We start from the raw sequence: 4,702 nt of genomic DNA on the forward strand, positions 1-4,702 counted from the left end.
ATCAGACCAGGACTCTGCCGTCTACACTCATCTGCAAGCCAGAGGTCACTCTTTCAGGGATGAAGATGTTCACATCCTTGATAGAGAGGAACGTTGGTTTGAGTGAGAGGGAAGCCATCTTTGTGAAGAGAACCTGTCCATCATTAAACAGGGGTGGAGGCCTCCGTGTTCGAATCTATCTCTGGCTGTCAGCAGCAGACTGGTGGGTTCATCATGATGTTGTTAGGGCTCTAACAATTTATTGTTAGGTTGATAGTGCTCCTTGTGAATGTAAACAACTAGTTCCGGGTGTCAGCAGCAAACTGGTTGGTCCGCTGCAACAAGGAGCTACAGTATTTATAGTTTTCTTGCAGGGTTTCAGACTGAATAAGTTTTTTGGATAAAAAACGAAACATTTCAACAAAGGAGTCTCTGTCCACATGACCTGGCTTAACCTTGTTAGAATCTATAAAGATCACTTCCCTTAGTGTGTTGGAGAAGGGTAACATTTAAAATGTGTTTTTGGCTTGACTAACGGTGGCTTTTATAGACATGCTACTGTGAACACTAAAACATCAGTGTTGAGACGCCACCAACAACAAATGTTCACCTGTTAATCCAGATTCGGCAGATAGAAATAGAAGAAGAATTCTTCCAACTTATTTTTCAGGCTTTTGATGACCGACTCGTTCCGGTAGATCCGCTGGACCAGCATGTCTTTTCTGGAATACACCAACAGATCGCACCATGACATGCTCGTCACCATCAGCTGCCCTTGGATTTGCCAGTAGTATCGATGGGTCCTCTTCAGCTGAACAGCTCCATTCTGACAGAGCAGGAAATTACACTCGATGATGCTCTGAACATCAACATATTTGGTATAGACCATCCCATAGTTGTGTTTCTCTTTAGGGTCATACACCACCCCATCAGGCATCACCCCAAGCCACGGAGCATTAGGATGGACAACCAAACCACAGGGGGACCAGTTGACGCACAAATGTCGACAATATTCCCAGAGAGCTTCAGGCTTCAGTTCTTCATCTACCTGACAACTCAAGGTCTTAGACTTGGGGTTGTCTTTCTTAATCTTGAACAGTAGGTGTTCCAAATGACTTCGTCCTGACTTTAGCCTGGCAATCTCTCTGAAACGGCTGGTCAAGCGCAACTTCAGGGACTTTTCTGCAGCCTCTTTGCATCCACGAGTGCTTACTTCCAGACCGTGTGCTTCGTCCCAAGAGATAATCATGGCATTTAGATGCTCCTGCTCCTTGAAACTGAGAGCAGGAAGAACGGACACTGGCTCCAGTGAGTGTAAAAGCAAGGGAAGTGGCGGCAGAGGGGGAGGATTGCCATAAGGCATGTAATCACGACTTGTTGGCAAGGGGCACTGATAGGACAGGGGGGAACCTACAGCAACTTCACCAAGAGCACATTGCACCATTTCCACATTTGTTTTCAGACCCACTTTGGCTATCAGAGGCTTCTGGTCATCAGGGAAATCTTTGAAGTCGTCACAGAGCTTCATCATAAAGGACTCTTGTTCAGCTGGGCAAACACTGAAATATTTTTGTACTCTCATCCTGTATGGGACAAAACAATATTTAAGTCACAAAACATATATCTTTACTTTTAAAATGCGGTAATTTCAGTAAGAAGTTTAACTTGGCATCTTACCTTGGCATCTGCAGCAGTGTTTTCTGTTGGGGAAGCTTCGTCATCTTTTGTTTTGTGGCACATTCGCACAGGAAAAGACACAAAAAAAACGGACATTTGTTCTTAACAGTTCAAAATAAACAACTGACATAACACAAATCAGTTGTAAAACAAGATGCAAAAAATATATTGTAGGTTTTCTGTGATTGTTTTAATATTTGGGCATCAACCTAAAAACTCTTGAGACAAAATACCGTCTTACGCTACCTGTATGGTTTTCTACTTTCTGTCACAAATTCAATGATGGAATAAATCTGCATAAGTTCCAATATATGTGTTCAACTGAGCTGAATGAAGGTGAGTGCAAAGTCCACAAAAAAACAATGATAAAATTATATTCATGCGCATTCAAAGCACAACCACGACAGAACTGTCTTGTAAAATGCACTTTCTTCTAATACACTAGTTTCATAAATACACAGGTAGATAAAATAAGAGAACAGCTACCTCTACATCTTAAAACTACAGAAACTGACTTTACATTTGGGGAAAAAAATACCACAAGACTTTTTACAAACTACACAACCATATATACAACTATACCTTTAATTTACTGACAGTGAACAGAATAAAGTAAATAAGCATTTTTCCCAGTGTTGTTCGTGCTCCAGTGATCTAAGTTTTTGTTTCAACTCAAATCTTGTTATTTAGTCGAATTCAGTCTCAGTTCTGTACACAAAGTGGGGTACTAAAACATACACAATAGTAACATTTGTACTTCATTTATCAAATGAAGCTCTACAGGAGGTATACGAAAATGTAGTCACAGTTACTCCAACCATGGCCTGATTTTCCTTACGGGTAGTTTGCGTTTCTTCTGGTCTTCACTGAGGTCGTCCTGAAGTTGTATCACTGTCTCCATCTTCCAATAAACTCATACAATGGGCTCTGGACCATCCCCATGTGGATGTACATGCCAGGAACTTGTTCAATTTCTTCAGGTTGGTGTCAGATGTTTCCAGTGTCTGTGTACTGTACAAGTTTGTTTTGCAATCTCATAAATTATTTAATCAGTAAGCTGCTTAAAGACTGACCTATTTAAAAATACAGTAGTCCCTCACTACTTCGCGGTTCATTTATCGTGGACTGCTCTATTGCGGTTTTTCAAAATAAGATTGGACATGAAACACAGCTGGCTGATTGATGGATGAGCCGCACGATCGGCATGGAATTTTCATTTAAAATAAATTATTTTAAATGATTCAGCACCTGCTGCACATTTGTGCAGCCCAGAGCAGCAGAAAAAGCTTCCTCCTGCAGCTTTGTGCAGCCCACACTGCAGGATAAACTCCCTGCTGCAGTTAAACAGCTGATCAGCGTGAACAGCGGAGAAGTGGCCGTGGCCAAGAGCGCTCGCAGGTGGCTGAGAGCTGAAATCATGACATGCTGTGCTCTTTTAGAGCGGTTAGAGTTTAGCAACATTTAGAGTATTGCAAGAGTGTGGGGGTTAAAACACCTTAATATCTATATATATTCATATCCATATATATATATATATATTAGGGGTGTGAATCTCTATTTTCTTCTTCTTCCATAAATCTTCTTACATTTGTTTACTTCACTTTGACACGAAAACAGTTTCTATTCTTGTTCAGGCAAAGATGTACCTTACACTCCACACATCACATTAGACATGTGAAAAGTGATTGCAGGTGCAGTGCTTGCATCTCTGCCTGGTCTTCAGGGCTGGGCGATATAGACCAAAATTAATATCTCGATATTTCAAGATGAATGACGATATCCATCTCGATTTTTTTCTTTCCATAAAGTAATAACAACAGAGTCAAAGCTTTGTCCCAATCGTCACATTTATTAACAAACAGCTGTAGCTGTACAAAATAAATGTCTAAAAAATAAACTGTTTACACATATTAAATAATGATCCTCTTCAACCGTGCTGCCTTCACGACGTTAGTAAGCGTGTGTGAAGCAGCACGTGAGAGGCTGTGTTGGTATTCAGTGAGGGAGGAGAGGACGCATAAAGTTGGCGGTGCAGACGAGCAGACAAAGAAGTCTTACAGCGAGAAGTAGCGCAATATTGATGATGTTACTGATACTGATGTTCGATGTAATGTTTTTATGCTATTAGTGCTTAGTGTATATTTAGTTGATGTTTGTCTTAGTTCATATCTTAGATGTTATTACTGTTTTTCTTTTACATTTGATTGTTGGATGTAACTGGGACCTTGTGTACATAATTTCGCTCCACCACATGTACCACATGAGGTGCAAATGACAATAAAGAAACTCTGACTCTGATTAATAAAGCCGTGGCTTATCGTATCACTAAAGACATGGTCCTTAGCGGCTAACTTTAGCCGTCTTGTTCCACAGTTAAGACTGGGACCGTGTCTTTAGCGATGTGATAAGATGCTGGTTTATTAATGTCGCACCACCTCTCACTGTTCCTCTCATCAGGTACAGCACAGCTAAATGAGTTTTGACCCGTGGTTTGTCTCAGGGAAGGAGGCTGAAGTCAGTCGAAGCTGCAGTTTCACACACGCTTCAAACTCCACTTATAGCTCTATTTTAAATGGTGAAAAAGATTCGTAGTTCCGACCTTTGGTCCGGTCTTGTTTTTGGCATTGTTTACAGAAAACGTTTTTCCTGTTGCTCATCTGACAATTTAAATCCAAACCATCTCCAAATTACAGCCATTGTTTTCCTTTTTGCTCAGCAGCTACACGATATCCTTATACTTCGATATCCTCGCCTCCGTTTAGGAGAAGTTTGTTTGTTGTATTAGAAAAATTAAAAAGAGTTATTCATTTTGTTCCGTTACTTGAAAATTATTGTGATTGAACTAATTGTGTGAAAAAAGGGGCAGATATAATAAGATTTTTTCTTCTTCTGCTGCCTTTCATTTTAAATCTCTTGTATATTTTTTATATTGTTATGAAATTGTTTTGTATTTTTTTAAATTAATAAACTTTATACCATACCAAATAGGAAGCAAGGGGAGCGCGAAGTCCGCGAAGGTCGAACCGCCAAGTATCGAGGGACTACT

Source organism: Nematolebias whitei, chromosome 7 (genome assembly GCF_014905685.2).
Source record: "Nematolebias whitei isolate Nwh7 chromosome 7, NemWhi1, whole genome shotgun sequence".
Lineage (NCBI taxonomy): Eukaryota > Metazoa > Chordata > Actinopteri > Cyprinodontiformes > Rivulidae > Nematolebias > Nematolebias whitei.